At 40.2% G+C, this 26040-nt stretch overlaps 1 protein-coding gene across 7 annotated transcripts in view; it reads right to left on the bottom strand.

The window, feature by feature from the left end:
• The window catches only part of Znf385b (zinc finger protein 385B), a 385123-nt gene that overhangs the window by 143604 nt on the left and 215479 nt on the right, over nt 1–26040 (bottom strand). The window contains exon 1 of one of the 7 annotated variants that reach the window (XM_029474274.1): nt 7003–7085. The exons of the other annotated variants lie outside the window; for them this stretch is intronic. The gene's annotated coding sequence lies outside the window, so the exon portion shown is untranslated. Of the gene's footprint in view, nt 1–7002; nt 7086–26040 lie in introns of those variants that run through there. 7 annotated transcript variants of the gene reach the window in all.

Raw genomic sequence — 26040 nt, forward strand, 5'->3', positions numbered from 1 at the left:
AACAAGGCTATAGAGATGACTCAGCAGATAATGGCATGATATTGCTGCCAAGCCTCATGACCTGGGTTTGATCCCTAGGAACCACGCGATAGAAGAGACTCCTTTAAGCTGTTCTCTGCCTTTCACATATGTACCCAGGCACACACATGTCACAATTATATACTGACACAAACATACTAAAGACATGAATAAATGTAACATTTTTTTTAAAAAAAGAGAATAATGAACTTCCCTGGAATTATGCAACCAACTTGACTTACAGGAGTAAACTATACTTATGTTTTAGCTCATATGAATCTACTTTATTAAGTATATCTGTTAATAACTCTGAAAGATATCTAGTTTGCCTTTTATATTCATGTCCACAAATAAAATACAAAACTGACAGATATGCTTTACTGGGGTGTTTTAGTAACCCTTAATATGAGACTACAGAATGTTAGAGGCTCCAAAGAGCCCATTAAGGCTCCGCACCAAAGATACATGCAAAGATCCTTAGATGGGAGCCTATTTATGTTTAGACAAGATAAACAAGACCAACTCTCCCAAAGAGCTGAAGCTTTTGAGTATAAGTTTAACATGAACATCTTTTCCAGATGGCATGGCCTAACGTCATCCCAGAAGCTCAAGGAAGAAAAGATTAAGAGACTTCCTTTGACTCCAGGCTTCTTTCAAGTCTTCATCTCAAAAGCAGATCAAGAACACTAAACAAATATCCAACTTCTCTTTGCCTATAGTAACACGCCTGTTACTAAATCTATGAAGTAAAACAGCCTTTCAGCCTGTTTAGCGTCTCCCAAATGATGACTTGGTCTCTAATGTTATGTAGGAGTCAAGGGCACTTGGATATGAATCGTGAGCTATCAAGGTGAGATTCTGCCAGCACCAGTTTCTAACTTCCATAAGAAAGGTAAGGTTTGCCTTGCAGCAGCAAAACTCAAAATACAGATGGCCTACTCTGCTGGGGCCGATTTTCATTGCAAACAGAACAGTGAATGGGAAGGTTTCTTTCTCTTATCTCCACATCGAACATCATACCAGTCATGACCTAGACCTCCACACACATGCCATGCCAGCAGGGATGTACAAGACAGTATCTGACTTCTGTCACGCTTACCCACCATAATGGGAAAATCATTTTTCAACTTAGTCTTTCTCCTGGGAATGAGCCCAGGGCCACAGAAAGCACTCGTTCATCACCTGCCACGGCCCAGTGCTCCTGTGAGCAGGCATACTGCGCTGGGATAATTGGCTTGACAGCCTGGAGGTCAGCCCCCCCTTAGTGACTGAAGACTTTGCCTTACCACCCTCAGTGTTAGAATAGACTGTCTCCTTCCTGCATGTACAATGTTACTCACACACCATCAACAATGGCGATTCTGGGGGGAAAAAAACAAAACAAAACATAGGGTAAAGCTTGTGAACTATACCACCGACGGAAAAGATGTCACCAAGAGGCAGTGACAAAAACCCCAGCCCAGTGCTGCAAAGCCTTTGTTTTAGGAGTTCAGAAATGGACTTTTACAGAACCGTGCACCTCTAGCCTCTGAAATATTTTCCATATTTCTTCTTAAAATTTCAAGCCAGTATCTGTCGTCTGGAACAATGTCATGCATAGTGACCGTACCTAAGTACCACAGAGAGAACTAATAAGGACGCTTCGGCCATCTTCAACTTCACACTCTTGTCACTTCTCAGTTATCATCTCAAAGACAATGACGGAAGGGATGACAATCATCACTACAGTCCTGCTGCCCAATGGCAATGGGGGAATGAAGGCAGGACTTAGCTCTGGTCTGTGACTCTTTCTATGTACATCATAGCAGAAAGCCAGCGACTGCAGGAGCCAGCTTCCTGACTGTTCTCTCCTGACATACAAGCCACAAATGAATCCCACAGGGAAAAGCAAAGGGAAGAAAGCCAGGAAAGAGCATCAGCTCTCTTACCTGGGCCATCCGGGAGGCAGGTGTAACATTCCATCCATACCTTTCCTTAGCATTTGAAGAGAGCTAGATCTTATGGGAGGGTCTTGGAATTTAGACATAGACAATATTCTGACTACCCCTTAATAGCTCCTGGTAAGAAGAAGGAATGCCAATGAGGCATGCTCACTTTGGTCCCTAGACAACGAGCAGACTGGAAAGACTGTCCACTTCGGTAATGAGAACCTTCTCACAGAAGGCTGTGCAGCAGGCCCAGCTGAGAAGAGACTTGTCACTATGATGACTGCTCATCTCCAGCCTGGGTCTACAGCTGATCTCCCCATTTTCCTTTTGCAGGAAAAAAATCTAATTATAGGTAGATATTCAACTCAGTGCTCATTAAACTGTCACCACAAAGACGAGAATTACACGGGAAATTTTAGCATACTGCAGCGAGAAGTATATGTTTAAAGGGGTTTAATAGCCCCATGGTTTGACAGGGTAACTCTGCATATGTGTGCAACCCTGGAGATGGCTCACTTCTCTGATCTCTACTGATGGGGCAGTTGTCACAGATGATGTTTATTTCATAGGTTACAAAGACTTAGGGGCTGCAGACTCCGCGATGGTAGGATCTCACGTCCCACACCTCCAGAGAACTTAGACAAGAGAAGCAACCCTTTTTATGGCTCAGAATTCTCCTCTGTCAGATGGGGATTGTGTTAAGACTTCATTTCACATCATCATAGGAAACAATGCATACTTGGAATTTAAGCTAAACGCCCAGCAGCTGGTACTTTAATGATGCATTTTCTATCTATTCCAGTAGTGAATGGTATTGCTACCCATCTTTTTCCTCCCCAGAAGTTTTATTTCTTCTTTTAAAGTTCCCTTTCTACTCCTCGGCTGAGAGCTTTATGCACTAATGCTATGTAAATATTATTTGATTCAGTTTTCCATTTAGATAAATGCTTTGTTGGGCTTACATTGCTCACAATGCCTGATAGTAGAAGCAATTCTATAAAGATAAGGTTAAGTGAGACCTTAGAGATTTTTCTAATTTTCTACTACTTATCACAAGATAAAGAAGCTCAGTTCCAGAATTGCTCATTCCCTTCACACCCCCCCCAAAACTCCACCGTGTCTGTATGTTAATCGTTGCCTATGCATACACATCTACTGACATCCATACATATACAATCAAACTCTTAGAAAATTTCTTTATAATTGTAGGAAATTCTTTATTCCATGTTTTTAATCCATATCACTATATTCTGTTTCATGTCTCTTTTTATATTATTTGTAGACTATAGTTTCAAAATAAAAATTTATTTCTGCCTTCTGAGTGGTCTTTAAACCAAGCAAAAATATTGTTGTTAGATTATATCCTACTTTGGCTGGAATTTTATTTTTTTTCTTGTCTTCAATCAGACAGAGACAAAGCAGTGGGAGGCAGGGCTTTCTTAAGTGATTTTGTTTACTAATTAGTTATTTCTAAAAAGTTACTGTGTATTAATCAAATGGCAAATTGCCCTCTTCTAAGTAGGCTAATTTAAAAGCACCTCCAGAGGATGCTACTGAGATGGTGACCTCTGTCCATATCTGGTAAGCTGCAGAGATGGAGAAGAGCCACAACAGGCCCTGGCTATGGCTGACTCCATCCACTCTTCTTCCTTCACATCATTCCCTGTTTTCCCCCATGGTTCACACATGCTCTCTCCCTCCTGGATTAGCATAATCAATGTATTGAGCTATCCTCACTGACAGATAAACTGAGGCTCAGGTAGAGCCTCTCAGAGATTTACCCAGGGCCAGAAGTGTGAATTGAACTCTGTCTCCCTCCAGGAACCATGAGGCCACCTGGATTCTAGTCTTTGAGTCCCAGTGACTCCAAGTATCATAGCACAGGCTCAGAGTCTGTTCTATGGTCCAGAGTATCACATGGAGTGGTGTCCACAGCAACCAAACAGCTATCCTGAGATTTTCAAGTTAGACTTACTAACACATCATGGAAACTTTTATACAATTGCATCCATGAAGGATAAAAAGGTTCACATTTCTGTAACAGTACAGACCTCAGTACTACCAGAACTGCCCCTCTCTCCCAGCTCTCTCCCCCTGTGACCATCATTTAGACAGCACATAGTCCAGAGCAGTGACGGAGTAAAGACCTCTCTGAATGCATACTCTTCCTCCGCTTGTCCACACAAGCAAACACGTCTGCCCGAGAAAAAGTGTACAAGTAAATAACTGCCATTTTTATTAACTCATAAGAATAGCAGAGGCTCCTGTAACTTAGGTCCTTATGAAAACGTGAACCTGGCTCTCGGTACACTAACTGACAAGCTGAAAATGAAGCCCGATACGGTGATTAACCACTCTACACTGGCAGCAAACTGCAGCCTAGGACAGTGCTGATGTGTAGTAATCGAGAAGCACAATACTGGAGGAAGAAGCACAGAGTAACTATCTTTCAATAATCTGTGTCTTCTTTTCCTCTGCGTGTGTGTGTGTGTGTGTGTGTGTGTGTGTGCGCGTGTGATGCACATTTGGACTTATGCCTGTTTGCATCTGTGTGGGCATACTTCTATGTGGGGCGCACATGCATATGATGATCTGAGGTTGATATCGATCATCCTTGGTCATTCTTCCACCTTACTCAGTAAGGCAGGTAGGTCTCTCAATCAAACCCAGAGCTTGGGAATGATGGCCGGCCTTCTCTGGGGATCTGTACTCCAGCCTTCTGAGACTGGGATGACTGGAAGGCTGCTGTCCTAACTTGGTATTTATTCTGCTTCTGAGGATCTGAACTCTTGTCTTCACCTTCTGCACCAAGCACTTACTCACTGAGCCATCTTCCCAGTTCAGGAAACCAAGACTGACAGAAATAGATATTCTATAAAAATTCCTTTTGAATTGTGTTCTGTGATTTCATGGTCCCGGTGGAGATATTGCATTAAATTATTTACAAGGCAAAAAATAAAAAAAAAAACAAAACAAAGCAAAACAAACCAAAAAACCCCAAACAAACAACCTTCAACCTGAACTGAAGTGTGTTAGCACCACCTGAGAGCTGTAGATTGGACTGCTTAAAAAGAACCCAGGGAATCCAAATGATGAAATATTTGGCTGTTTTGTGTCTTACTGTTACAGTGATGGACCCTAATGGCTTCTTAATCCCTTCGTCAACCTTCTGTGAAGTGTCTCACAAGTGAACACTCCGACTGCTACTGTAAGCTTTCTAGGGGCTTTATGTATCCAACGGATTATAGAAAGGCACTGTCAGGTCAGGAGACAAAGAAAATAACTGCTTTATGATTCAATTAAATTTCCCCCAAATATTAATAATTCCATTACAATAAACATGAATTACCTGCTATCACTGAAAATGAAAACCTGGTTTGAGGCAAGAAACATTAAAAAAAATCTGCAACTAGAATCGACACTGAAACATAACAGAAAATAGCCTTCAGAAATTATAAGTGAAAAAGAAAATTACAGAATCAGAAAAGGAGTCTATTTTATTGATTTTTGCTCTGCTCACCAAAAATTTCAAATATTTTCTATTTAGATACTTTTTCTTTACCAATAATTACTACAATAATGGTATCCTTACTACAGGCTACTAAGGAATGCTAAGAGCAGAAGAAATAGTTTGCGTTAAGGAAGGGGCCACAAATTGGTTAGCCAATGCCACACAGTCAGCTATGAAATCATTCACACACAAGAAACTTGTGTGGATTGATCAGGCTGTGTTCATGTATATATGGAAATGTACACACACACACACACACACACACACACATACACACACACACAGAGCCATAATTAAGAAAGAAAAGCCATAAATTTTAGCAAGAACAAGGCATGGGTGGCTCATGGGAAGCACTGGAAAGAAGAAAGAGAGAGGGGATTACTATGTAATTATATTTTAATTTTAAAAATAAAAATATTTCAAAACTTGAATCCATCTTTAAGTGAAACAACTTCATGAAAAATAATAAATAAATAGCAAGTGGTAAAAAGTTACTTTTGAAAAAAAAATCTACCCTGAATATGTATTATCAGACTTCCATATATGTTTCTAAATTGTAAGAATTCTTATTAAGCAAGCCTTCTTTTAAAATTACTGATGGAAAATAAACTCTCAATTATTGTAAATCTACAAGAATTTCAAGTCATTTAACTTTCATGCATGCAAATACAAACGACTGTTTAAATACTTGAAAGCACTCTCAATAGATAAACTAGCTTTCAAGGGTTGCTAGAGACTCAAGTGTCATGCAGGCAATTTTACCCCGGTGATTATTAATGAGAAAATCTGTATTCACCAAACACATCAGCTACCACTGACATTTTCAAACAGTTCTCATACTTTACACTATCATTTAACTCTGTCATAACTGGGGCAATCAGGAAAATTTTCAACCAACCAGGACAGTTGAGTGGTCAGAGAGGAGGCTGTCAGTAGACAAGGCTAAGAGCATCCTGAGCACAATGCCCTAGATGGTCACCATAGTGACCTGTAAGAGCTGTCATCCTCTTTAACTTCTCCATCACTGTTCCATGAGAAGGGTGAACAAAGAGTAACCTTCTCCAATTTCAGGGTGTGTAAATAATGACGGGAAGGGGTGGCGGTTTTGGAAAGCAAAACAACACACACACACACACACTTCTTTCAGCTTCATAAAAGATAAGCAAGCATGAAGGTAGAGATGACCAAAGAAACTACCATCAGTTACCAAGGAAGACCAAAGGTTAGAAAGGAAAGAACGTTCAACAGCTGTCCACTGGTGGCTTGCTTTAAGCCTGTTTTTGCTTTCCTTTTAGCCAGTAGTTAACTAGTACAGATTATCTGTTGGCTGAGATTAGTCATTTTCTATTGTTATTGAGCAGCTTTCAATTCAGTTTCGTTGGGCACTCATGAAAATACAAACAGGCCTTAAAACAAGAAGCAGTGCGTCCCACCAGTTTCCACTAATGAACAGCATTCAAAGAAATGTCAAAGGCTGCCTCATTCTCAAACGGCAGCGATGCTAAGCTGACCATTGTCATGTCATGCCCACACAGATTATAATACCTGTGAATGCTGGGAAGAGATTGTCCACCACTATTGATTTCTATTCTTCTCTGTTACAACCTACATCTAAAGCCGGGTTCTGGGTGTAAGTCACAGAAAATAACACCCAAACATATGACTTTAGCCAGCAAATCCAGCAAGTGGCAGTTGGCCTAGGGCTGACTCAGTTACTAAATCTGCCCTCCCTGCTGTAAGCCCATTGTAAGCTGGGGTTATTTTTGACATTAGTATTTTTGAAGCTAGTTCAGATAATGTGCGGCTCATTGCCAAAATATGCTGATGAGAGGGACAACAATATGTTACCAAACCATGACACAGAGTCACTGTCTAAACGGACAGCGGTGAAGTCTAGCCACAGATTAGAAATGACTAAAAGATTTTAATGATCTATGACCATGTCACGAGGCAGGTTTCACAAGGGCATGAAATAAATGACAACGGAAAAAACTAAAAGTCTGGTTATCTCCATTTAAGAACATCCAATAGAGAACTTAAGTTGAAAAAAAGGAAAACAAAAACATTAATTTTTTTTCAGTACAGCCTAAAATTGAGGAACATTCCAAGGAAAATTATCTTAGGTCTTTGATCTTTCTATTGTTGCCTCCCAAACAAAGAATGACTTTTCTAATGCAATGTTTCTCCTGGTCTCATTAATTTAATTCATTAAGCCTCTTTTGGGGTGAGGAGAGAGGTTGCTGTGAATTGTTCGCCAACTCTACTGACCTTGTGATATTCCTTTCTGCCCTGCTTAAAATCTCTTATATGCATTGCTGTGCAGTACTAGATAATGCTTTGGGTCACACTAATTTAAAAAAAAAAGTGGTATTTCACACGGGTCAAAATAGAGTGCAAGATGCTGGCTGCGGTGCAGTGGGGTTACGTTAGAGGTTTTGGAGGGAGGTACTTCCCACTGAAAATAGCAGCTGTGGGCAGCCCAGTGCTGTGAAAGAGCTCCAGGAAGCTAAAAGCTAACAATTATTTTTAAACAGCCTTACCTATTCTGCAAGGCATTTAATATGTTCTAATGAATCCCTTCGTGGATTAGCTATATGGATTTGTTCTTTGCAGGGGAGCCCTGACCAGTATAATATACCTTAAAACCAGAATACAGAATCATGTGCTCTCTTATGAAAATGTGTAGTCACAAGCATTACTTTCTCCTAAGAGCTCATCCACCTCCGTGCTGTGTCCGAAGGCTTATCTTTCTCTAGTAGTTTAGCAAACTGTTAGTACATCAACTCAGGTCCCCACCCTGTGTCTTTCCTCTCTACCCCCTTCTGTTTATCTGAAAGAAAATGACTCAGATTGGTATGTTCTGCAGTGCTGACTTGGCCGTTCTCACAAGCCCCACCCTGATGCTCCAGATACCTAAACAATGTGAACCTAGGTCATACTATTTTCTGCTACTTGCAGAACTAATTACTTTCTGATATAACAAAAATATCGAGTGTGAAAACAGAATTCCCCACTATGGTCTTCTTTAGAACTGTCCTAGAGATACAGGTTGATGTTTAGTGTTTTAATGTACAGTAGCTAAGTCCTGGACTAATATAAACCATAAGGAAGATATAAGACATTCCATAATACTATATTCGACTCTGGTCCTAGAGAGACACAAAATATGCTTCATTATACTGTACACTGAAATGGACAGGAATTGGAAAAGAGTGGGCAGTACCTAGGTATGAAATAGGCATTCACAACTGAATAGAAACCATCTTGAAAATACAGCACTTTAAGAACTGGCTTTCAGTGGAAGCATCTACTTAGGGCCTTCAGAATAAGTGAACACAAGAATCTCAAAAAACACTTGCTCTCTCCCCCAAACCCCGGGCACTGCACTTTTCTGATCAATATCTGCACTAGATTACTGCATGCCCAATCACAAGTGAACTCAGTGACTTTGGACACTCAAAAGATCTTGTAGTTCAATAGACCCAAGCTTGAGTGGACTTAATTGATTTTCTGCTGAGGCTCTCCCCAGGCTAAGATAAGGGGTTGAACAGGCTGGACTCTTACCCAGCAACCCCCACTTCTGCCTGAAAGGAACATGTTAGTTGCTAACAGCCTTTCTCTTTGTGCTTCTTCATTCCCTGCAGTTCAAGAAGGTGATATTCTGGATGACATCATCTTCTCAAGAACTTTTGTGAGTCTCTCACTGATGGCCCAGTGATGTTTGGCTATGAAGAAAGGTCTTGTCAAAAGTGTGGTTCTGATGAACTCAGGCTTCTCTGTCTTTGCCTCTGTTTCAGGATTGTATTTCCAAGTTAGAATTTCTAAGCAGGAAGCTCTGTGAGGCACACCCTTAATCCCTTATGATGAAGTCTTTTGAGCTTTTAATTATTTTTTTCACTTTCAGTAGTTTCACAGCCACATTCAATAAACCATTTTTCCCCATGCCATTATTTCATAACCAGACTCTTAATTTTGGATGTTTTGTCATTTGAATAGTCTGTGACTTCCCAGAACAATTGAGCCCTAGTTCCTTGTTGTTTCCTAGTATACTTCCTGTCTCTCTCCTCTTAACAAGTTCTCTCAGTGCAGTAACAAATGCAGGACACAATTTTACTTCAAAATATCCTTAGCTTGAACCTCAATTGCTTCAAAAGTATTGTTTTAAAAAGTCACCAGCAGAGACAACTCCAGTAGGGTTCTGGCCAGTTTGTAACAAGGATCCACATTCTTTCTGTTCCCAATAACAAGACTGAGCCCCCAACAACGTTCATATTTTTAGTGAGTTTGTTTGCATTAACTCTGCTTCTCTCCTGGTCCTAGTAGGTTCTGCTCAAGTTCTCAGTCCTATACTCTACCTAGACTATTTTACTATGGTAGGAGCCTACTTTAGGTAGCTAATCTGTCACTTCAGAAATGTGCTGTTGACAGTAGTTAACAATCATAATTAAATATTTTTTAGATTTATTTTATTTATGTGAGTTCACTGTAGCTGTCTTCAGACACACCAGAGGGCATCAGATCCCATTACAGATGGTTGTGAGCCACCATGTGGTTGCTGGGAACTGAAATCAGGACCTCTAGAAGAGCAGTCAGTGCTCTTAACCACTGAGTCACCTCTCCAGCCCATAATTAAATATTTTTATGGGTGATTTAGTGTCATCTTGCATTAAAAGGTCCAGTAACACTTTTAAGCAGTTCAGTAGCACCCAACTTAATGAAGTAGGCACTGCTTTTGATTGATGACTTTAATGATTTTTAGCCTGATAGGATGTCAGCTCTCTCCACACACTGGTGAAATGGTGTCGCTATCCTGTCACCATCCTGGATGCCATGGCTAGCCCCTTGTTGACCACAGGGAAAGTTACCACACAATTTATTCACTGAGATCTTAGTATCAGTTATGCAGAAATCTCATCGATACAAACCAATTCACTAATACCATGTACAAGTGCTTTTTGATGTAATTGGAAACTATCAAGAGACAGAAATATAGTATCTGTTATAGTCATATCATATAGTCACGGCGTGGGTGATGACTGGGTAATATTACTATTTGCCCATAGGTTTCTCCACCTTGACTTCAATTTCAAATTCTAATTTGAAGTGACCAAGGACAAAATATTCACCACATACAAAGAGCCCCCAAAAGATTAATTCATCTGCTCCCGATGTGAAGAGATAGAAGTATTCACTAGATCTGAAAAAGAATGAATTCCAGAAAAAAAAATTCCAAGTCAGCAAAAGGAAACACCAATGGTTGCCATAGTAACTGCAGTAGATTCTTTTGCAACCTAGGATGCAGTTAGTAAAATCCGAATTAGATTCTTGGGGATGAAGATAGATTCTTGAGGTTGAAGACATAGTTAATAAATTCTAAGTTTGGAGAACTCAAAAATACTTAGGAAGTTTAAAATAATTTCAAGAGGAAGATATCTTAAAAATACAGCCAAACTTGCATTTCATTCCAATGAGCTTCTTTCTTGTTCCTGAGATGACTAGTGGCCTCATCTGCAGATGGCAGACAGCTGTTCGTGTGCTTTTTTGCATGTACCCTGCCCCACAACGGGAGAGGGGGGGAGATGAGGGCTAATCCTGAGGGCCAGTGTCGCAGGACTGAGAGTCACCCAGAAGACACACTTCTGGAAGTGGTTACGAGTGTTCTCTGAATGAGGTTTTAAAAGGCCCACCCTCAAATTTCATGGGCTGAGGCCACAGAATGAATGAAAAGGGAGAAAGGTGGCTGAATACCAGCATTCATTTCTCTCTGCTTAGACAGTGTGAGCATCTACCTCCCATTCCTGTTACTCCAGCCAGAGCTGCTCTGGCCAGGAGGCCTTCCTGGGCATGACAGAAACAAAGTGTAACAAACCCTGCCTCAATTTGTTTCTGTTAGGTATTTTGACACAGCAATGAGAAATGCAACTCAGCCTCATGGACCATCACTATTACTCCATGATCAATGCTTATACCTGTTACCTCTGGGACTCCAGAACTCTCCTTGCTCTGTGGTCTCCCCTTCATGGCACAGTTCAAATGCTAGGGATTTAGACTTTAGCATCTGAAACACGTGAGAGACTTTTTTTTTACTATGTGTAAATAACTTAGTAGATCTGACTACTTTACAGATGAGGTTCATATACCACAGCCCAAATCTGCATAAGGATGATACCTGTTGGTATCAGGGCGTGCACACAGGACGTGAACAAATAATGGATCTCATAGCACATTTCCACAGTTTTGAACCTGAATTCTGAAAACAGCATCAAGCTATGACAAATATAATGAATTCCATCATAGCAACTGTCAAAAGCTTGGATATCTTCTGATGCCCAGAATGTTTGGAACTTTGAAAAATTAGCATTACTATTATTGTATATCCTCTGAAATCAAAGGTATTGACTTCACTTTGAAATGATTCATTTCACTGACTTCATTTTGAAAGAAAACGAATGTTCTAGGTATTTTCTTACATTTTGCTTCATTTTTGCATTAAAGAGATAACAAATTTTTTTGTAATGTTTTGATATTCATATACAGCAGATACTGTGTGTATCAAGTTCTTGAAGATTTACCGTTTCTTCAGAATAAAACTCTTTCATGTTTTTATCTGAGATTTCTGAAATGGACAGTCCATCACCATTATTCATAGCCCCGCTGTTGCACGACAGCGCACCACTACTTCTTGCTCCTGTCGAACCTGTCAGCATTTTAATAAACACCGAGACATTCTGCTGTAAGGAAGAGACTTTTATATTAAATGCTTTATATATTTACGATGAACAGAATGATTCCTAACTGGAGATACTGTAAAGAATTCTGTGAGAATCATGGCTTTCGGTCCACGTGGAAGGAAAGCACATCATTTATCACGGTTGAAAATAACAACTATTATTAAAGGGAATGCACTGGTGACTTAACAGATCACAGCTGTAAAAGAATGGCTAGCTAGATGTTCCACTGTTTGTCAGTATTTGCATTCTCCACACGATCTTTTCATGATCTACTCAACTAGTATACTTGGCTGTGGTTCAGCCAATACCCACTCTCCAGTTTCAAAAGGGAAAGATTTGCTCACATGTTGAGTCTCCAAATCAGAAGCTCAGGCCAAAATCTTCTGACTCCAAAACCCATGATATATCACGTGCACAACCTAGTGTCACATTCGTGTTGATGGACAGTTCTTAAAATACAAAGATGGGCTGTTAAGATGACTTCCAGTGTAAGGCATTTGCTGCCAAGATCTGAGTTTCATCTCCAGAACCCACAAGACAGGCAAAAAGCAGGGACTTCTGCAAGCTGTCCTCGGACCTCCATATGATTGTTGTAGGAAGTGTTTATCATATAAATGCAGGTGCATACATGCACACAAAAATATTGACTAATGAGCTGATAAAGTGTCCAAGAAACCTCATGCTATCGAAACAAGCATCGTTCACTGCTTCACTTCAACTGGTTGCCAAGATGCCCCAGTCTCAAACTCATTAATGGTAACAGCATGGAATAATTAATCCGTAGCTCTTCCCATCTCTCTAAGATAACTTAAAAATATTCAACGCTTTCTATAATCTTATATGGAAGTATTTTCTCTCTGTGCTTGTCAGTTGAAGTAGCTCCGCTGAAGGGGAGATTTATGGTATTAGCAACAGGACTCTCCCCAAAGTGTATTCCTAACAAACACACAGGATGACAACGGCAGATCCTGGGTAGGTCTTCAATCACAAACGAGCTGACCAGTCATGACTGAATCAAACAAAGAGCCATAGAGACAAGAAGCAGGAGATTCAAACCAGCTCGTGAACATTTGAGATTGATGGCTCAGTAGCTAATGAACATGGGAACAGATTCAGGAGGACAGCCCTCCTGTGCTGCTGCTGAATAAACTCCTCCCCAGTGTGGGGTGCTGAGAGGTGAGCCCTGCATGCTCTGCCCAGTGGGTTCCTGACATTCCACAGGCTGTCCTGAGGACCTGGCTGTGCTGCTCTGAATGAGGAATGAGGGAGGCATCAGGTTCCACATCTTCAAGTCTTGTCTTTTCTCTTTCCTTTCCAGTACTGGCGATTGAGTTCTGTGCTTTGCACACTGTAGACAAGTCTGCTCAGAGTTACATCCATAGGCTCCGCTGTGAATTTTGAGATGAAGTGTCACTAAGTTGCCCAGGCTAACTTTTGAATTTACTATGTAGGATTATAGGTATGTGCCACCATGCCTGCCGCTAACCTGTATCTTGACAGCCTGTGTTAACCGCTTGACAGCCTCTTACTAAACGTTGAATGGTAGCACCTCTATATGAAGTTTGAGATTAAGCCTCATTTATGCTTATCTTTCAGCCTAGCCTAGATAGAGTGTAGGGCTTGCCTCTCACAGTATGGCTATAAAATAAAAGGCCCAATCCTAATTTCAAGAGTGGGCTCAATTAACAAAGTAACTCAAGTATTGTGAACTAAAGACATTACCTGAAAATTATAGAATTTCCTTGGAGTCTCAACTGTTGAAGAAAGTCTTGCGAGTTGACTGAAAAACTACAAGTGCAAATTGGAAGCTAACAAGTTTGAAAACGATAAAGTAAATGATTTGTTCCAGCAATCAAACCGGAGGAGGGCCATTTATACTTTACCCAGAACCATACAGTCTCACAACGGGCTACCCCAGATGAAAAAAAAATACTACTCTAAATATGAAAATCTGGATAGGTTAGCACGTTTATCATTCTATATCCTTTCAGGACAAATAACTTCAGTTCCAAATGTCTGGATAGGCAAGCTCCTTTATATAGAAAGATTAAGCAGTGCATTTCTTTACTATTGCTTCTACAAGGGGCATAGATCTCTGAGATGACTGACAGGATGAAGCACCTGCCTGCTTGTACTCTGTCTACAGGGCTACTGTTTACACATCTATTTTTTTACTACACTGAGCTTCTTAAGCAAGGACAATTCCTACATCACACATTTTCTTCCCTCCACTCAGGTACCAGCATACACTGAGCAGCCCAACAAAAGTCCTCAGAATCCCATCACCCTGCAGCCGTTTTCCATTTAGGAAAAACATTTCCAGCCCCTACTTTCCTACATAATGGCAGCTTTTAGACTTCCCTGTGGGAAGGCGATGACGAAGGGCAGCTGAGCTCCTCAGACGTTTTAGGAATTCATGGGGAGAGAACAGAAGGAGAAGGTGAAAGAGGCATTATAAATATGTTAGCTGTTTCACTCTTGGATGAATGAAGACATATAATCCACGTGGGTACCTTAGTCAGCACCATTTTCTTTGAATATAAAAGACAAAAATGCATATTCTTCAAACCTTTGAAATGCATTAGAGACCTTGAATGTATTTCTTCGGCAGTGTCTGGGAGCTGCATTTAGATGCTGTCAGCTCACTTGATAGCTTTATGCTGAGGGAGGGTAAAGGATTGGGCTGCAGGAACAAGAGGAAGAAAGTTTGAAGTTCATAATAAAAGTCCTGAAAAATGTTCTCAAAAAAGTAAGATATTCATGTATAGACTTGATTATGACCCATGATAGCTACTTTTATTTCTTTTGAAACTAGAGAACAGGTACAGATTTTATTTTCATAATAGCAAGTAAAATATAAAATGTGACAAGAGTTGTTAAGTTTTGCATTGCTGATTGACCCTGGGCCACAGCCATGCCAATGTATACATTCTTGATTGCTTAGAATTGTTTGTATTCATTGGTACACCTGTTACACATATTTCCCTGGATTAACAGCAATACACTGTCAATCCTATTACACACATGTCAAAATCAAAAGAGAAGGCTTCAGCTTTTAGACATCTTTCCCGTTCCTCTGATTAAAGCTGTGATCTCCTCGATCACCTTCTAAGATAAGAACCAAAGGCACAACCAAAATACACCATGCGCACTTTTCTCTGTGCCTGGGATGGACCCTGGGTACATTTTGTGTGTGCTGTGTTTCATGGATGCTTCGTGCTGGGTATGTGGTGTATGTATGTGTCAGTGTGAGTGTGCAGATGTATACATGTTCTGGTGGAGGCCAGAGGTCCACATCACGTGTTTTACTTGATTCCTCTCTATCTTTATTTTTAAAGATGGAGTTTCTCAATGAATGTGAACCTCATTGATATGATTTGCCTGGCTGGCCACTAAACTTTAAAGGTGCAGCTTGCTCCAGCGTCCTCTGGTGCTGGGGTTATAGGCATGTGCAGCTACCCACCATTTAATGCATTCCGAGGATGCAAACTTGAGTCTCCATGTTCGTGTTGGTGGCACTTTTTCCACACAGTCATTTCCCCAACCCAGGACCCAGGTTCTACTAAGCAAATGCTTTTTCCTTCTTTTCTCTCTCAAAAAGTTACAAATTATAAACATCTACTTGGCAAACCACTTAGAGTTGACAAAGTGGGACTGCATTTGTGAATATGATCATTTATTCTCCTAATGGCCTGTCTAGCTTAAAACAACTTTATAATTCTTGCTTCTTACAATAGTACTTCCCTGTAAAGTTTCAAGAGAAAAGAGTTCATACACTGTCAGCAAATAAGATGGAGGCTGGGGAGGGGTGGAAACCAAAGTGATTTCCCAAAGGAATATCAGTTTTTAAATGAAAGCTATCATAATCCAAATGTTACATTTGAGAGCAAAATCCTGATACTTGATCATAAATTAAATATTTGGAAAGTTTGTGCATTGCCACAGGCATAGCTTAATCAAGCAGTAACTCATTAAAGAGATGTATTTGAGTATGCATTTTTCATGTTAATTAGTATCTTTAAAGTTCTTTTTGGGTAAAGATGCTAACATTTTCCTTAAATACTTCTTAAAGATCAACACGGTGCCATAGGCATCTTCAAAGCAATTTGAAAGGGAACGGTTTGATTCTCCCTGTTTAATGGCCTTCCTTGTGGAATTGTAGCTCTCTGAAATTGATTAGAACTCAACTAAGGGTATTTCCAGTGCAAAGAAAATGGAGGGGAATTGGCATTGGTATTAAAGTAAGACAAATGGAGGCCCCTTCATTTCGATGTCCTTTAAGATGTTGATGAATCTCAGCCATTACCCTGCTCACCTGTATAGTCAGGACTGTGATGTTGCCAGCCTACCTGCAAAGCTCTGTGCTGAGAAGGAAGGGAGGCTACATGCCTGAAGCCCTCAGCACCGGGCACAGCAGAACACTCACCTGGGTATTTGTTAACCCTGTTATATGAATTTCTAAGGCATTTTGAAATATTGCTTTGGCTTAGTGAGATTCCACTAAGAACACAGAGTCTTGCTGTGCTGAGGGAGAGTTTCCAGATTCTCATTTTTTTGGCAATGCTGGAGACTGAACCTCCGGCCTAGGTCATGCTAGAGAAGCATTCTGGCACCATGCTAAAGATATCCTCAGAATCCCTCTTTTCATTTATTTGAAAATTTGAAACAAGGCTACCCTAATTTGTCCAGGCAGGTCTTGACATTAGAATTCTCCTGTCTCAGCTTCCTGAGTAGTTAGAATTATCAGCCTGCACCACCAAGCCTACCTCGTTTTGTAAAGGAAATTCTTTTTCATTTGAACACCAAAGCAAATGGAGTAATACCTTAAAACAACCCATTCATATTGATTAACTTTCTCTGAGCCATGGGAAGGAAGGCATAACAACCCCACAGTTTTATGATCGGTACAGTACTCAGAATGCCAGTTCCTATTTGTCTTCTGTGCTAGTAGTAACAGTTGTATGAGGGAGGTTGAGTGAATGGTTGGTTTCGCTACTTAACCTTTCATGAAATCAGGTGGCAGTTAGCTGGGGGCTGGCTAATGATGAAGCCATACTCACCTCTTTTTACCCTAGCATATAGATTTCCATGCATGTATCTGCTCTTCATAGGCATCACAATTCTCTGTTGATGGGGGGAGTAAAACATATCCTGTGTTATTCACAGATCCTCTTTTTGACTCTAGTTAATTTAATGGACATTAAGTGAAAAATCTCCATCCAGCTATGCTTTAGAACATTTTCCCCGAACTCCCTAGGAATTTGTGCTGCAGTCGATGCCATGGAAGGTATCAACAGTCTGACCGGGGTGTGGACAACCTGCCCAAATGAGAGGACTTATGGTAAACAGTAGGAATGTCAGGAAGAGGGATAGAGGACAAGAAATAAGTATAAAAAATTATGTTCCATTCATCCTGATAAGAGAATCAACTTGCTTTCTAGAATACTAGAGTCAACTGACAAGTGAGTTCTACTTGGAACCCAGAATTTTTACCATTTCTGATAATATGAAAATATTTATGTTGGTAGTCTCTTTTAAATCTTCTTTATATAAAACAAATGCAAGCTTTCAATAGGGCTTAATATCCAGAGGATTTTCCCAAAGTAAATATTTTGATATATTATTAATGTTCAAAATTAATAATTCATACATATTTTAATTTCTCCCAAAGTAAAACCATAAGACTGTTTTTGAGGAAACTTTCTTATAAAGCCTATCCTTATTACATTTTTGGCTAGGGTAATGTGTCAAATTCTATATTCAAAGAAAATGGCATTTAAACATTCAAAAATGCCTCTGTACCTTTTAAACTCCGTCTAAAACCACTTCACATCCTGCAGTATAGGGGAAAGTAAGTGATTTCTTTTCGAGCAAGGTGCATAACTGGGGCGTAATTTGTTTCCCGAGCTGCATATTTTAAAACATTCTCAAATGATGCATTGTTTGCTTCCAGCTGTCTCACCTATTGGCATAACGACGTCATATTTTCTATATGAGAGGCTCCGTACCTATCTCAAGAATCTGGGATATTTAATGGGAACTTGTTTAATACATGCAGTATGATTTTGGTAATGTTCAGCGATATGCTTTGAAATATTAAATGTTAATAACTGAGCTTTTGTTAAAAATGTTTTAATTTTGCTACATCTCATCTTTCACTTTTAGGCTGAATAAAAACACTTCATTTTTTTCAGAATATTTACTCTGTGATTAAAACACTGGATATAGGCTCACTGCTTGCTGTGCTATGTTATCTATGTAACATGTTCTTGTTTATAGACAAATCCAAATTGTCTACGAACTTAAAGGATCTCTCTTTTAAATGTACAAAATTCTGAAAATTATATTGGAATTGTCAATTGTTAATAACTTTGTTTTAAAATATCATAGGATTACAAGAGTACTTATAAATAACCAGTTGTGAAGATGAGACCTAAAAGCATGTCACTCATGTTGGGTCATCAAATACCATAGCTCACTGCTAACCAACAATGTGACAGCAGGTGATAGGTATCAGTCACTGCACACATAATACATAAATAACGCATGTATCATGTGTGCAGTGACAGGTATCTATCTGAGTAATTACTTACTGAAGGATTTGGTTCGATGTGAAAAGTGAATGGTCAGAACTAATGGATGCTTGTCCCCTAAGCTAATGCATTCATTTTCATAAATTATCAAAAGGCTTCAATAGTTACAGAGAAGCTAAGAAGCCACTAGCTAGCTTCTGTCTTCAAACATGGTCGTCCCAGGTGAAAAAAAAAACAGATTTTAACTTATCAAACATTATTATTACTGAAAGGTAGTAACTCAAATCAAGACAACAGACACATCAAGAAAGCCAACATGCGCTCTTCCTAGCAGAGACTTCATCACCCTGAGACCCATGAACTCTTTAGAAAGGAATGATCATATTTAAGGGAGGAATATTTTTTGGTAACAGTGAATCCAGAATTCGCTCACAAACCACCATTGGGAAGTAAATATTCATTATCATGTGAGCATAGAAATTATCATGTAAGTAAGAATTGTTATTATTTTTACATTGGCATGAGAGGTCAAGTGTTCACTGACAACACTTTTGTAGAAGTACACAGGCCATGGCTGTTAACATTTATGCCGCATTCCTTCCCTCTGGAGCTGAAGAAACGGTTAGCTAGTGAAGAGCAAGCTTCTGCTGAGGTACACAGGTCTGAGTCTGGAAGTTCAGGCAGACTTTGAAAAGGACAACCTTTCCTCAGAACACGGCAACCACGTCTGAGTACCCATGCCTCTGAGGCCTAGAGCTCAGGGCTGACACTGTGAAGACCATCTAGCACAGTGCAGGTGAGACTGAGAGGCCTCCACATGGACCCAGCAGGCCAGTGCTGCCCTCAGAAGCAGCTTCTGCTTGGGGTCTCCTCATGCTATTTCATTTGTTTTGCTATGAGAGAAACAGGACTCTTTAGGTTTTCAGCTGCAGAAATCTTGAGTTTTCCCAAACTTAGAGGTTAGGGAGATTTACCATCCATAAACACAAAGATGGTTTAAAATTCAATGGCTGCATGTCTTTCTGGCTTTTAGTTATTGTGTTTGAAAAGACTTTCCTTGACAAAATCGACACTTTTATAGAAATAATTGAAGAATTTTTCATTGTAAGAGCACTGGAGTCTTATGAGAGATTGTTTTGAATGATACGGAAAATAATAAAGATGAAAAGCTATATCTCCATGGTAGCTACTCACGATAGGTATTTTTCTATTTCATAGTCTTTTGGGAACTCATGCTGGGTGAAATTGTGTGGTCTGACTCAGCTTTTCTCACAGGACTGACACACATGGGAGAGTCAGTACTGGCATATCCTTGGTCTGGGACGTCCATCATTCCCTGGTGTCACCAATGATACCTATACGCTGCCTACTAGCTTTCTGGCCTAGATTGCTTGGTTAATCATAGACATCATTTCTAGCTGGTGCACAGGTATGGATGTGGCATGTTTAGGGATAGGACACTGTGCGAATAGGGATGAGCCTGCATATCTGAAGTGCAGGCAATATTATAATTGTACCACAGGTTTGCCTATGAAAATTGTGGTGAAGCAGGACTAGAAATACAAGAGCAGAGCTAATAGAATGTAAGTCCTAAGTGATCTCAAAGGAACAGGAGGATTATAGCTCATGGAGTCAGGGAGTATCAGGAAGTGTTGAAAAAGACCTCATTTACTCCAAGTTGTGATGATGATTTCTTGTTAAGATTGACAATTCTTCACTGAATCACTTTGTCATTAGATTATCTGTGTTTTAATAAATTTGGTTTCTATTCACTTCTACTGCTTAACTTAATAGGAATACCCATAATCCGATATGTTCAGATCCAAATTTTGTGTGCTCTAAGAACCCATAATCCATAATCACCTCTTGACCACCACCACCTGTCTACTTTCAGACCTGAACACCGTAACCCTGAAAAACAGAGGTATCAGCTCTTGGTGTGAAGATCAACCGGGAGAGAGCAGAGGTGAGTATGAAGCTTGCAGACTTTAGGTAGGAGGAGCGATAGCTACAGAGAAAAGCCATCTTTGGATGGACCCAGACTCTGAGCCAGACAGGCCCAGCTTAGGGTTCTATGGCTTCCTTATCTTATTTTCCTTTGACCAGTGGTTCTCAGTCTTCCTAATGCTGCAATCCTTTAATACAGTCGTGTCCTGGCAACCCCAATCATAAAATTATTTCTGTTGCTACTTCACAACTGTAAACAGAATAAAGCAAAGCAAAACAAAACAAAACAAAAAACGCAGAGTCAAGAGAACAAATGACCCAATTTAAAAAAAAATGGGCTTGGGATCTAAACAACATTCTCAAAAGAACTAAAATTTCAGAATCAACTAAGCAGAGCTCTTGGGTACACAGAGACTGAAGTGATAATCAGGGAGTCTCTAAGAGTCTGAGATAGGCCCTCTGCATATATATTATGGTTGTGTAGCTTGCTGTTGTTGTAGGACTCCTAAGAATTGGGGTGGAGGTTGTCTCTGACTCTTTTGCCTGCTCTTGGGACCCCTTTCCTCCTACTGGGTTGCCCTGATCATCCCTGATATAAGGGTGTGTGCCTAGTCTTACTGTATCTTATTCTGTTGATATCACTGGGAGGCCTGCTCTTTTCTGAAAGGAAATGGAGGGGTAGTGGATTTGGGAGAGAGGGGAGGTGTGAGGAGACTGGGAGGAATGGAGAGAGGGGAAGATGTGCTCAGGATATAATATAAGAGAGAGTTTAAAAAGAAAAGAAATAAAATGGCTAAGAAATAACTCAAAATGTATTCATCATTCTTAGCCATTAGGGAAATGCAAACTAACACAACATTGAGATTTTATTTTTGCTCAGTCAGAATGACTCAGATCAACAAATGCTGGTGAGGTTGTAGGGGCAAAGGAATCCTTATTCATGGGTGGGAGGAATGCAAACTGGTGCAGCCACTTTGGAAAATCTGTATGAAGAATCCTCAATGAGCTAAAAGTAAATCTACCACTCAAGCCTGTTATACCACTCCTTGGCATATGCCCACAAGATTCCACATCTTATTGCACAGATAATTGGTCAGCAGTGTTCATGGCTACCATATTTATAATAGCTAGGAAATAGAAGCAATCTGAATATCTTTTCACAGATAAATAGATGATAAAAATGTGATCATGTACTATATATTGTATATATATGCTATATATGATATATATATATCACATATATAAACAATATGGAATACTATTTAGCTGTAACGACAAATGAAATCTGCAGGTGAATTTATAGAACTAGAAAATATTGTATTCAGTGAGGTAAGCCAGAACCAGAAAGGCAAATGCCGCACGATTTCTCTTATCTTTAGTTCTTAATTCCAAATCCCCAGATGTGAATATACAACATGGAATAGCCACAGAAATCGGGAGGCTATAAAGGGACCATTTAGGTTGTGGTGAAGGAGGTATAGCAGGTTACAGGTGATATGAAGCAGGTGACGGAATAGTGGGAGGTTGTTAACAGGATATCTGGACCTGTTTTAATTCAGCCTTCAGCACATTAATCCCTCTGGATGGAATACATGCCTCTAGCACTCACCTTTAACACCAAACAATGAAGGGGAAGTTAGTTTGTAGAAGGAAGCACTCATGTTTGAAAGTGGTGTCTAATTGAGTGGCAGACAAAATGACTCATCAGAGAAAGATTTGACAGAATAGGATGTGCACAGTTCTCATAAGGAGAATGAGGAACTACTTAAGGTAGAGACAGTGGAGGAAGAAGAGAGTACTGTGCAGGAATTCAGTAGAGTCCATAAAGAGCAGTGCAGGAGAGTTGAGAGGGAGAGTAGGGCAGTACAGAGAGGGAGAAGGAGGCAGTTTTCCCCGGAGAGTTTTATAGAGACAGACTGAAGAGAGAACGAGCTAGACGTGGGTAAAGCCAGAATGAGCCAGAGAATGAGAAGGAGTCAGAAGATTAGAAAAGATTGCAGGAATTAGTTTGAGGCCAAGAAGAGCAATTCAGAGGCTGAGAGAAACAGCAGCGCTAAATCGAACCATCAAGTTCAGAACAAGAAAGGGTAAGCTTATTCAGCAGTCCTTCTCAGAGGCTGAAACCATTCTAGACCTAGAATAGATTGTAGAAAGGCTAGAAGCTTCCAGGTGTAGGCCAAAGTGAGCAGAGGGAGGTAGTAATCCTTGGCATCGACAACAACAACAGGAAAATAAAAGTTGCTTTTGCAGAAGGTGGTTCTCACTGGGTAGAAGGATGAGGGTCAATACAGAAGGAAGAGAAACAAGGGACAGATAATACTAAGGCTGCTTGATAAAGCTGGAGGAAATCATATTATTTTATTTTGATGTAAGCTTATACATTTACATATATACAATACACACATATACATTTGTGTGTGTGTGTGTGTGTGTGTGTGTGTAGTATGTATGTATGTATGTATGTAATGAATTTTAAAGGAAGTCATTCCACTTGGGCTGACAATGCCCCCCACAAGAACTGCAGACTAACAAATCCCATAGTACCAGGCACAAGAGCCCTCCTTTGGAACGGCTGGTCAAGATAGACTAAGTTACTCCCAAAACAATATAGATCATCAATGCAATCCTCAGCTGTCTCTAGGGGGTTGAGTGTGGGTCCATATTGCTGAAGAGACTACACAGTTTAGGGCACAAAGACCCAGATGATTCAAGATGGATCTGACCTGTAACTCTCTTTCCTATACTCTAGCTTTCACGGTTACAGAAAATATAATTCAAGCTGGCAAGGGAGGGATGCTATTAAAAAACTGTAGCATCTATGAACCAGGACAATAACCAGAATATCAAGATACACACAATAATCATATGTCTTTAGCAACCAAGAGCTATCTAACTGGAATTAAGGCCCTCTTAACAGGAGGACGTTAGAAAAGGCTCTATTGCATAATTCCTTACTACATTCTAAATCTTATCCTAATACCCAGAGAGTAGCAGCTGTCACCATTCACAACCTCAAAGAAACCCCTTTTAAAAAAAAGTAAATAGAGACATTACAGAAAACCACAGTTAGACACAATGCAGAGATCAACACATCTTAGGGACCCAAGGCCTAATGGATCCATCTACATCATGGCTCCTGTATCCTAGCTTAGAAAACATTGTGGAAGGGAGGGTGAAAAGATTGTAGGAACCAGAACATCAGAAAGTCTGCTGTGAAACAGTTTCTCCTAGAAATGACTGTATGTACAAGCAAGACCTGAACAATGTCCATGGACATGTTAACATGGACAGGGGTAAATTTTACAGTGTGATACCTCTAAATGAAGAACTATAGGCAAATAATAATTGCTTGAGGAATCTTCTCCTAAGGATGAGCCCTCTTATTGGTTGTCCCACAGAAAGGTCAGCCCTGAAACCATACACATCTACTAAAAACAAGAATGGATCCAGCACGTTTTACTTATATACAATTGTGCACACACATATACACACATATGTAACAATCAATAATCAAGAAAAGGTGGCTATCAACTTGAAGGTAAGGGAGACATGGGAAGTGTTTGAGGGAGGGAAGCTGGGAGAGGTTGGAGAGGGAAAAGGGAGGGAAAGCGGTTTAAGGATTTCAATGGCAGACCTAGAAATGGTTTTACTAATTCCGGGAGAATTTCATGCACTGCACTTTAATCATACCCGTCCTCTCCTCGTACCCACTAGGTCCACCCTTACCTCCTGCACTAAACTTCCTGACTCTCGCTTGTTGTTTTAATTGATTCATTGAGTACAACTTGTGCTGTCAGCATACATACACATGGGCATGACCCATTCACTGGTGCACTGACAACTACCAGTAAACATAAAAGAACCCCCTTCCCCATGAAAGGGGCTCCTCAGTTAGGGGTAGGGGCTTATGTCTGCTCCCCACCACCACCACCACCAATCTCCTTCATGCTTGGCCTCAAGCAAGAACCCATGACTGCTGTGAGTTCTTATGTGTACTCTAGCCATATCCAAACTCACCATTTTTGCTCTGATTATCCCCTGATGATACCTCCTGGTATATGTGGGTGGGGAGGGAAGGTGCAGACATCCGGTCCTTGGCTGAAGGGGCGCACTCTACTGATGCTTTATTTGCTGCACCTGGACCAACAGTGAGAAAGGGTCCACTACACAAAGAAACTTCTCTGAGGGAAATTCCATTTCAGCAAGAAGCCCTTACACAGCAAAGTTCTATATGTGATCTTAGTAAAAATGGTGATAAATGCTTAGAGACAGGTTTCAGAAATATCAAAATAAGAAAGACTTGATCACTAGTTTAAAGCTTTTAAGGGTCAAGACTGGAGTGTGTACACCTATCTGCATTTTCCATTGCTGTAACCACCCTGGGTTAGTAATAATGTTTGCAATGTGGGGATCTCTTGATAGACGATTCATTAACTAATACATTCTCCTAGGATTCCAATTCTCCTAGAACCCCACCCATTCCTACTTGAAAATTCTTCATTGTAACACACATCTTTCTATGACAAAGAACTTTGTGTGATAATAGGTTTTTTCCAGTGAATGCAAAGTATGCTATATACTACCTCAGCATGTAGGAGATAAAAAACTCAAAACCATCAAAATGTTAAAGTTTCTCTGTAGGAAGTGGCTGATGAGATAAAGTCCTTGACCACAGAAGAGAGACTTCTCTGCTTTGGAAAGCTCCTGTCTGTCTTCTGCCAGGTACCAGAGGCCACGGAGAAGTGTGCTTATGATCCATTATGTTGGTACCATCCCCTGTTTACGCACCCAGAACCTCACTTCTTATGTAATATCTTTCATTGTAAGGGTAAATGGCACTTTTCCACCGAATTTTAAAATAGTGCATCATGTATAATTCATTAAAACTGCCAGTGGCATCAACATCCTCCTGTAGAATTTGTCCCACTTAAGAAATGTCACACATTCATTCGACTTTTGTGATAGATACCATGTCTCTGATTGGATATAACTGGCCTTGTTCCGCTGTCCCCTCCATGGCTACCAACACTCATCTGGACATTTGAGATGTGTTAGCAACGGTGTCAACAGCTTTTCTCTTCTTTCTTTTTTTGTTAGACTTTTACTGTTGTCATAGAGACATGAAGACCGCTGAATAGAGGTTTTATATACAGATTTCCTTACAAAGAGGTGCTGCTAACCGTGCTACCATATGTTACTGAATTTGCTTTTAAGTAATTCCATCAAGGTCATGTTCTTGCACTTGACTTTTAAGGGGTTTCCAAAGGCTAGAAGAACTTTCCTTTGAAGGACTCTGTTACAGTGGTCTGTAACGTTTTGTCCATGGACTTGATGCACCAGCGTCATCTGCAGACCTGTTAAACGTGAAAATT

This window comes from Mus caroli, chromosome 2 (assembly GCF_900094665.2).
Source record: "Mus caroli chromosome 2, CAROLI_EIJ_v1.1, whole genome shotgun sequence".
Taxonomy (NCBI): Eukaryota; Metazoa; Chordata; class Mammalia; order Rodentia; family Muridae; genus Mus; species Mus caroli.